We start from the raw sequence: 10,460 nt of genomic DNA, 5'->3' as shown, positions 1-10,460 counted from the left end.
ACTGCTGCAGACGTCACTGCAAATATTTACAGCCACCAGATGCAGTGAAATTTCACTGAGAAAAGTCAACTTTGAGTGTCTGCAGTAGATATGCTGATGTGGAAGCTATGTCAACAGATTTTACAAGCGCAAGTCACTGTCTCATGCGCTTAAACTGTAAATCTTTAACTGACCAGTATTATTTCATCACAGAAAAGAGAACCAGTATTAAAAAGATCGAGAAGCATAATGTCTAAAGTCATGAGCATACACAATGGTGAGGACCTTGCTAATGGAATGACCAATATCTTCAAATTCAGCAGATCAACACCTCAACTTCTGCAGACCCAACTCCTTCCGAAAATGGGGGATCTACACCGCAACACCCACCAACTGATGATAGCCCAAGCACAAATCCAACCATCTCTCTTGGTAGGAAATCTTCTTTATGACGGAATTTATTGTGAGACAGATTACTGTTTGTAATAATCACAGCTAAAAGCAGAAGAATGATTAGTTAAGAAATCCATGTTCCATTCATTTATTTATCAATCTTTGGGTGAAATTAGATGTTTTAACCCCATTTTACGAGATCATTCCTATTCATCATTAAACACTCTGACGTCCTAAAGGACATCAGGCTAGCAGTTCAATGGTAACTGAGCAAAATTACTATTGCTGTTGACCTTCCTGCGTATTTAGTTTTGTCTAAACATACTTTTAATTTCAGGTATGTCTGCTATTCGGAGATAAACTCAGGTCAACATCAGGCAGAGTCACGAGATGGTGAATTTCCATGTAGTGAATTGCATTGCTTTCATTGTCAATGGAAAAAAATTGTGCCCGCCCATTGGTCGACAGAGGCATTTACATGAGATTTTCCTGGGTCAGCTCTTTGCGATTCCATTGTAGTAGTGATTAATAGAAATCCCTTGTCAGATGGGTATAGCCTGCCGACATGCATGGAATTTAGAGGGCAGTCTGTAAAAAAATAACTGATTTGGCTAAAAACTGCAGCAGCAGCAGGTAAAAGAAAGAAAGAACTAAAATTATTCAACAACTTCTACAACCTCAGGACATCCCAAAGCACTTTATAGCCAATGGAAGTAAGTTTGAAGTAGTCATGTCTGTAATATAGGCAAATATGGCAGCCAATTTGTGCACAGCAAGGTTTCATAAAGAACAATGAGAGAAATGACCAGATCATCTGTTTTAGTAACGTGGATTGAAGGATAAATACTGGCCTGGACATATTAGGAACAGGCCATTCGGCCCCTCAAGCTTACCCGTCATTTATTTAGATGACGGCTGATCTGCATCTCTTAATACATTTAAGTATCGATCTCAGGTTGAAGCTTTCAATTGGCCCAACATCCACAGCCTTTTGGGGGAGAAAGTTCCAGATTTCTGCTGCGCTTTGTGTAAAAATATGCTTCCAGGTGGCCTAAGTCTTCCTCTAAGATTATGTCCCATTGCACTTGATTCCCCCCACTAGAAGAAACGGTTTCTCCAGATCTACCCAGTCAAAATCGTATAAGATTTTAAATATCTCAATCAGATCATCCCTTAATCTTCTGTACACAAGAGAATACACATCAAGTTTAAGCAATCTGTCCTCACAGTTTTTGAATCCTTTTGGCCCTGGTATCATTTTGCGCTGCACCAGTCAGGGCTCTGATAGTCTTCTTCAGATGTGATGTCCACAGGATAGTACTCCAGATGAGGGTCTGACCAAGCCTCTATTCAACTGAAGCATCATTTTCTCACTTTGGTGTTCCAGCCCCTTTGAGATAAAGACTAACATTTAATTAACTTTTCTGATTGTTATTTGTATCTGTGCACCAGCTTTTCGTGATTTTTAAAAAACATTGACATATAAATTTGCTCCACCACGTCCCCTAGCCAGCCAGATTTCACAATACTGGACCTCAAATTGTGCTTTGTAGAAATGATGGAGACAATTTGGGGAGCCATGGATGAGAACAACTCACCACAGAATACAAAACTTCTGATCTGCTCCTTAGCAGCCATGGCATTTATGTCCAGCTGAATTCCTGGTGATCGCAAGGATGTTGATGATGGAGAATTCAGCGATGATAATGCTATTGAATGTCAAATGGAGATATTTAAACAGCTGAAAGAAAGCCCCTTGTAGTCACCCAGGGAAATTATGCTATTACAAAAGAATGAGTTGACTTCGGTTCATTGTGGATTTTATTGTAACAAATAATGTAAGCTTATGTCTTGCTGTCATATAGTTTAGAACCATATAGGAAAGAATCATTCATTTAATGCTACCTTATTGAATCAGGTGATTATTATTGGCACATTTGGCCAAGTAGAACAAAGAAGGCTAATTGGTTGTATTGTAGAATGGGTATGGAATTGAGGGAGCTGTTCTTTTTTGGAAAGGAGTGTGTCTCTGGTGTCAAAGGTGAAAGGTGTTCCACTGACAAAAACACCAGTGAAGAAATATGCTGTGGTGCTTTTTGTAGCAGTCACTGTGGGTTCCATTGAGAAAACATCATCGCAATGCTTTCCTGTAACAAATTAGGGCCTTTGCACCTGCTGCCCTTATCCTTCTAGGTGGTGGAGGTTCGGACCTTAACAAGTTGCTGTGATCCATCATTTAGATAATGCATAAGACACAGGTTAAACTTCAGCAGGAGGATTGCATACACTTCTGGAGCCGCATTTTAGGAAGGATTTGAAGCATTGGATAAATTGCAGAAGAGTGCGAGAATGATTCCAGGGATGAGGAACTTCAGTTTTGAAGTAAGATTGGAGAAGTTAGAACTCTTTTCCTTGGAGAAAAGAAGGCTGATTCCACATTCCTTACATTCCAGAGATGATGCGCACTGCCCAATATGACACACAAACTGGGTGTCATGAGGGTGAAATTGGTCTTTGGCTGTATAACAAAATGGGCTTAGAGCAAACAGGGAGCCTGTTTTACAGCACTTCATTTCCATTCCATTGACATCAATGAAAAAGAAAATCTGGCATCAGTTGCCAGTTTGCTATAAGCACACCTCTTGCTGCTGGCAAATACCAGTTTTACACTTCATGTCTTTAGTGAGTATCCTCACACGTACTCTTCCAATCTTTCAGCACATAGCCTGGTTTGCACTTTGAACAAGACCAAAATGAAACATCAAGCTATTTTATTTCTCAGACAGGAAAGGAGCATTCAGAGCAAAACAGTAGGATTGTTATGAGACATATCAGTGCAACTTATTTTAATATATATTATATTAATAAAAAAAGTAGGGAATGCTTTCAACTTTCCACATAACGGGCTTTTTTACTGGATATAAGCAAACTAATGAGCGGAATTTAATGTCCCCTCCCCAGAGAGTTTGGGGGCTGTGTGATCGGGTGGGAGGGTGCGGGGTGGAGATTCCGCTGCCCTCCTGAACCCTCCAGCCAAGTCTGGGGTGAGAAGGCTTACAGGCAGCCTTCCCACCCAGAGGCCAATTGAGGCCCTTAAGTGGCTACAATTCAACCAATGCCATCCAGGGATGCAGCAGCCCAGCAAACCCTGTTGTCGGGTATGCCAGTGATCTACCATGGTGGGGTTGTGGGGGTGGGGGGAGGGGGAGAGGGGAAGGACACCATTCACAGCCCGATTGAGGGACCCGGCAACATGAAAGGGGGGCTAGCAGGAAGCCACCCCTCTGTTCTTGCTTCCAAAGCCCCTCCCTGCGACCCCCATCCTGCCCACACTCACCTCTCCACAGGGATTCGTTGGGAATCCCTGGTGAAGGCCCAAGTATGATACTGGTAGTGGCCACCACTCTCGCTGGCACTGCCAGTACTGTAGAGCTGCTGGCCTCTGATTGGCCAACAGCTCTCGGAGGCTCAATCTCCGCCTTACTGGGGGCGTAATTAGATGAGAGGTTCAATGCTGCTCAGGTAAGTGCCTGATTGGAATGAAACAGCGTCAGGCCTCCATGAGAAAATCAACGTGGACTCCCACCTTATCCCCTGGTGGATTCCATTATCCAGTAGTTAAGATCATAATGGTATACACAGATTGTGCAAGGAGCAGAAACTGATTATATATGTTGTAAGTTTGCTTTATTATTGTGTTTGAGTCCCGACATTAACTTGTCTTTCCACATGATGCAGCCTGCAGTACTCACATATAAGTCACAACATGTTAGGGAGTGGCCAGCTGGAGGCAGGGACCCCAGCATTAGGAATTTCTGCTTCTCTGGCCCATAAAGGAACCAGAAAAATATTGGAAGCTGTTGGTATGTCCAGTGAGGTGGGGTGTAAGGAGCAGAAATGGGCTTTGCTGAGGGGGGAATCCAGGTTAGGGATACAATCTGATGTTATCAAACTTAACTTAAGACCACGGACAGAACTTTCAGGTTTTATATTTTAATGAAAAGTAATGAGTTGCACACTTGCCGGCATTATAGATTGCATATCCCCAGAACACTGCAAGTGTAGTCAGACAAATGATGACTGTGCTATTTGCATATATGGCATTTCCAAAGGCTAGAAACATTGGGGGAGAGGGTTGTGGGGGGATTAAAAGCAGCATTAAAACCTTAATCCATTTTGCCTTTGAGCAATGGTGGGAATCAAAATACAAAAATATATGTTTATTCAATTTCAAAATATGTTAGATTTTTATTAATTTATATTATATTTAGTTCCTATATTATAGTTAATATTAACATGAAGATATCTACCAGAATGGATTGTAGATCCACCAAATAATTTAAAATATATCACAATGTGTGATCTTGTGCTAGAATGCTCCACCTTAACAATAATCCACAACAGGATACTGAGAGAATGCATCCTATGCATATAATAAACACTTTCACTAAAAACACTTGACCTTCTCATTGCCACTTTCAAATTGAACACTTTTGACTCTGCTATTATTATATGCTTTCTTTCTCTTTTTTAAAAAGATGGAGAGGGACCATCTGCTAAATGCAATCTGCTTTCCTGCAAGGGAAGTCATCAATAACTTAGTGTATGCTTCTTATGTAATAATAATCTGCATGGTAAGTAAGCAATTATACAAATTAATTTTCAACAACACTATTAAATCAACTCTGTTGAATAAGTATTTCTCTTTCTCAACCACCACATAGGCAGCTTACAGCAAAATGGCAGTGGGACTTTTGAAGGACTTTAGTTCAGTCTGCACAACAGGAAAAGGACAGCAGCATTAACAATCGATATGCAATTTCAAAGCACCACACTACAAAGAATGGATTTCCATTGGAAACAAACAACATTGTTCCGAAACATTAAACAATGTCAAGATCAGAATGATAGCTGAAAAAGCAACAAATGTACACAAGAGAGCTGCTTAAAACGTGCTTTGCTGTACCAACTAGGAAGACTATGGATAACCAAAAAGGATCAGCAGGTCATTTTCTAAATGTAGTGTAGCTTGTAGGGCTGCTTTGTAACATCTAATTGTTTTCACCAATTGTCACTGGCACTGAACGAAGTAAAGCTGGGTTACAGAATTTTTATACCATTTTTATTTAAAAGGCTGCACAAGTGACCTATTTCCATTCATCATGTACATTCCAGAATATCCTGTTGAATGACAATTGAACTTATAATATGCTTTAGACTGAAACTTATCCAACCGATAGAACAAAGTAACAGTTTTCCCAATTTGGCAGATGTGGAGCTGAGTTATGCATAATATAAAGTTCCCACATTCTATTCATGGCCTGCGCTGAGTAAATTGGTCTTGACCAGAACCAGGACTATGTGACTGGACTCAATGCTCCTGAGTTGGGGAGGAGTTATAAAATTAGGCAGATTTCCTCTTCCTGATACTATTCAGTGATTCTTGCAGTTGAGAACTTCATCGAGACTCAGCTGTGATCAACAAATGTTGTTGGACAGCTGCCAGTGCTCACTCAGGCATATGAAGGATGGGCCATTTCGATAAGTCTTTATTGGTTGTTGATGCTCATGGGATCATGCACAACATGAGTCATTGCCATAGAGAGAGGAAAGAAGAGGAATCAATTGGGAAGGGAGTGAAGACAGAAAAAAGTAGTACTGTGTACTGTGTGAAGAATATGTTTGATATGCCAATTTTAACATAATAAAACAGTGCAAACATTCAGCTCAATAAGTTTCATCAGATAAACAGTGGTGAGAGAAAGGAAGTATATTGTAGCAGTTGGAGATCCTGGCACAAATTTTGGGAAATGCCCATTGTTGAGCTTTGATCCTTGGTAAAGTTGGCCATCTACTTTTCATGAACTGGTCCAGAAAATGTTTAAAATTTCAAAGTTTTCAGAGGTAATGACCACCTAAGTGGGCCCCACTTGGGCCTGCTTTCATTCGTGCACTAGTGTACCAAGACGTCTCTCCGACCGAGGAGCCCTCAGCCTAGTTCCATCACTCCATACTTAGACCGTGTCAGGCACACGGAGAGTGCATTCCCAAAATGGCCCCATGGGCACTATTGGGAAGGCCTCTGCTTCATACAAGTCCTGGTCAAACTTATGGCCATCACCCTGGGCATACCGAATGAGTGTGGCAAAAGGGCTGTGAACTTTCAGCATCACTGCAAATGTATGCTGGCTACATAAAAGGTTGGGTTGAGAAATTAAGGCAAAAACTAAGTTTAAAAAAAGGTATTTGACAAACATAGGAGGGATGGCCAAGAAAAATAAAAATAAAAAGGAAGTAAAAAACGAGAAAAGGAGTATGAGGAAGTTTGATTGTCGACATAAAGGCTTAAACAACATGGAATTTTTAAGGACACAGAGGACCAAAGATGGCATGCAATGTCTTAGAGATGAGTTATCTTATAATTGGGAGTGAAAAAATGGCAGAAGTAATTAAATATTTTGTTTCAATTTTTACACACAAAAGTGAAAACATACCCGAGGAGGATGTGGATGAGCAACTGCTGGAGAGGAATATTCTAATGCCAATAATGGAGTATGTTTGACAAATTGATGCTCTCTTGTACTAAGACAGTCAATAGGATTAGAAGAAAGAAGGTCATGAGCCAAGATATGCATTTCTTTTTATTTGTTGCTGGGATGTGAGCGTCGCTGGCACAGGTCACAACAATAGTTTAAATGTTTAATTCAGCCACAAAGCTGGCCAATTGTTTACCTTTGATACTGTTATTCCCAGCATATAAAGATTCTAACCAGGCTTCTTTCAGTAAAGACACAATCCCTAATTGTCCTTGGGAGGTAATGATGAGTCGCCTTCCTGAACCACTGCAGTCTATTTGGTGTAGGCACACCCATGGTGTTTTTAGGAGGGGAGTTGCAGGATTTTGACCTAGTGCCAGTGAAGGAATGGTGATATAGTTCCAGATGGTGTGTGGTTTGGAGGGGAACTTGCAGGCTGTCATGTTCCATGCATCTGCTGCCCTTCAGCTTAAATTCTATTCAGTAGGCAACCTATATTCTAAAGTACAGAAAAGATCCCCATTTAACTTTTAAATGACAAAAAACCCCCTCCATGGTTATACTTTACTCTTAAGTGGATACTTCATTCTCCAGGAACCAGTCCATAGCTATTCCCACATCCTGATGGCTTGCTTCCTTTTCCATTTCCAGCTGGATAACTTCTAATCCCAGAACTGATTTTCACAGTGAGGGTTACCCCTGGAAACCTCACCCTCAAGCCGAAGCTAGGTGAATCTACCAGCTTTGTTTAAATTCTCACAAACTTGGTCTTTTCAATCCAAGCAGGAGCTCCCACCTGCATTCTGCATGGCGAACAATAAAGACTAGCTGACTCTATTTCCTGCTCTCTCTGTCTCAGATTCTTGTAGACTGGCCTGTCTGTGAGGTTCAGGGATTTCTTACTTGCTTCATTGTTTATTATCGGTTACATTCATTATAAGTAAAGTGAATAAGTGTAAAATTTGATCCCTGGTCTTTGCTGAGTTCACCGATTGCACTAGGGCACAATGGAAGCTCAACGAGGGTGGGAAAGAACTCATGGATCCTTCACTTGATCACTGTCAAGTGACCTGTGCTAAAAATTATTTTGTGGATTGACATTGGGTACATGTAGAATTTGACTTGGCTGTGACAACCCTATCAGTTAAATACTGAGCAATCATTACAGATCATACCTGAGGAATGATCTTTTGAATGAGATACTTGAGTGTTCTCAGTATCCCCAGCAAGAACCACTGTGCATTGCAGATGAGGAGACAAAATGGGGGACATGTTGAGGTCTGGTAAAAGACGAGAAAAAGCAAAAAAAGTGCCATTTGCAGTTATAAAAAATATTCATTTTTTGCCATATGGTAAATTACATCAATTTATTGAAAATTCTTGAGGTAATTGTCCTATTTCCAAAACAATTAAATAATTTGGAGAAAAATAGCATGTACATTGACCAAAACTATACAATTTCAGTGAGACAGGTTAAAACAGACTGAAAGGTTAGCTTGCTCCTGTCTTGTTAAGTTCTAACATCAGTATAGGTTTTATGCATTTTATATACTGTATTCGACAAATAAGCATCTGACATAATGAACTAACAATGGATTTTTTAGCTAGACTTAGGCAGGTGGTGGGGGAACCAACAAGTGGGAAAAACATACTTGACTTCATCCTCACCAGCCTGCCTGCCACAGAAGAATCTGTCCATGACAGTATTGGTAGGAGTGACCACTGCACAGTCCCTGTGGAGAAGAAGTCCCGCCTTCACATTGAGGAAATCCTCCATCATGTTGTGTGGCATTACCACCATGCTAAATGGGATAGATTTCGAACTAGATCTAGCAGCTCAAGACAGGGCATCCATGAGGCACTGTGGGCCATCAGCAGCAGCAGAATTGTACTCGAACGCAGTCTGTAACCTCATGGCCCAGTATATCCCCCACTCTACCATTACTATCAAGCCAGGGGATGAACCTTGGTTCACTGAAGAGTGCAGGAGGGCATACCAGGAGCAGCACCAGGCATACCTAAAAATGAGGTGTCAACCTGATGAAGCTATAACATAGGACTACTTGTGTGCCAAACAGCATAAGCAGCTTGCGATAGAGACAGCTAAGCAATCCCACAACCAACGGATCAGACCTAAGCTCTGCAGTCCTGCCACATCAAGTTGTGAATGGTGGTGGACAATTAAACAACTCACTGGAGGAGGAGGCTCCTCAAATATCCCCATCCTCAATGATGGGTAAGCCCAGCACATCAGTGCAAAAGATGAGGCTGAAGCATTTGCAACAATCTTCAGCCAGAAGTGCCGAGTGGATGATCCACCTCGGCCTCCTCTGGAGGTCCCCAGCATCAGAGGATGTAAATGCATTGTAGGCGGTTCAAAGGAGGTTTACTAGATTGATACCTGGAAAGAGTGGGTGGTCTTATGAGGAAAGGTTGGACAGACTGGGCTTTTTCCACTGGAGTTTAGATGAGTGAGGGGTGATTTGATTGACCTTGACAAGGTAGACGTCAAAAGGGTGTTTCCTCTTGTAGGTGAGTCCAGAACTAGGGAGCACTGTTTTAAAATTAGGGTTTGCCCTTTTAGGACAGAGATAAGGAGAATTTTTTTCTCTCAGAAACTTTGGAACTCTCTGCCTCAGAAGGTGGTGGAGGCGGGGTCATTGAATATTTTTACGGCAGAGGTAGATAGATTCCTATTGGGCAAGGGGATCAAAGGTTATCAGGGTTCAATGGGAATGTGGAAATTGAAACACAAGAAGATAAGCCATGATATTATTGAATGGCGGAGCAGGCTCGAGGGGCTGAATGGTCTACTTCTCTTCCTATTTCTTATGTTCTTATGTTCACAGATGCCAGTCTTCAGCCAATTTAATTCACTCCACATGATATCAAGAAACAACTGAAGGCACTGGATACTACAAAGGCTATGGAGCCTGACAATATACTAGCAATAGTACTGAAGACTTGTGCTCCAGAACTTGCCGCACCCCAAGCCAAGCTGTTCCAGTACAGCTACAACACTGGCATCTACCCGGCTATGTGGAAAATTGCCTAGGTATGTCCTGTACACAAAAAGCAGGACAAATCCAACACAGCCAATTACCACCCCATCAGTCTACTTTTCACCATCAGTAAAGTAATGGAGGCGGTCATCAACAGTGCTATGAAGTGACACATGTTTAGCAATGATCTGCTCACTGAAGCCCAGTTTGGGTTCCGCCAGGACCACTCAGCTCCTGACCTCATTACAGCCTTGGTTCAAACATGGACAAAAGAGCTGAGTTCCTGAGGTGAGATGAGTGACTGCCTTTGACATCAAGGCCACATTTGACTGTGTGTGGTGTCAACAAGCCCTAGCAAAATTGGAGTCAATGGGAATCAGGGGGAAAACTCTCCATAGGTTGGAGTCATACCTAGCACAAAGGAAGATGGTTGTGGTTGTTGGAGGTCAGTCATCTCATCTCACTGCAGGAGTTCCTCAGGGTAGTGTCCTTGGCCCAACCACCTTCAGCCGCTTAATCAATGACCCTTCGTCCATCATAAGGTCAGGAG

General features: G+C 41.8%; 1 long non-coding RNA gene across 1 annotated transcript; it reads left to right on the top strand.

The window, feature by feature from the left end:
• Nucleotides 1-203: 203 nt before the first annotated feature.
• On the top strand, nt 204-5,477 carry LOC144694830 (uncharacterized). Its single transcript, XR_013579833.1, has 3 exons — nt 204-411; nt 4,911-5,006; nt 5,097-5,477. It is a non-coding gene; the product is annotated as an uncharacterized LOC144694830 (long non-coding RNA).
• Nucleotides 5,478-10,460: the final 4,983 nt, after the last annotated feature.

The sequence above is a fragment of the Cetorhinus maximus genome, chromosome 2, assembly GCF_964194155.1.
Source record: "Cetorhinus maximus chromosome 2, sCetMax3.hap1.1, whole genome shotgun sequence".
In the NCBI taxonomy this organism is placed as follows: domain Eukaryota; kingdom Metazoa; phylum Chordata; class Chondrichthyes; order Lamniformes; family Cetorhinidae; genus Cetorhinus; species Cetorhinus maximus.
Note: the sequence above shows the minus strand (reverse complement) of the source record. Positions and strands in the feature narration are given on the sequence as shown.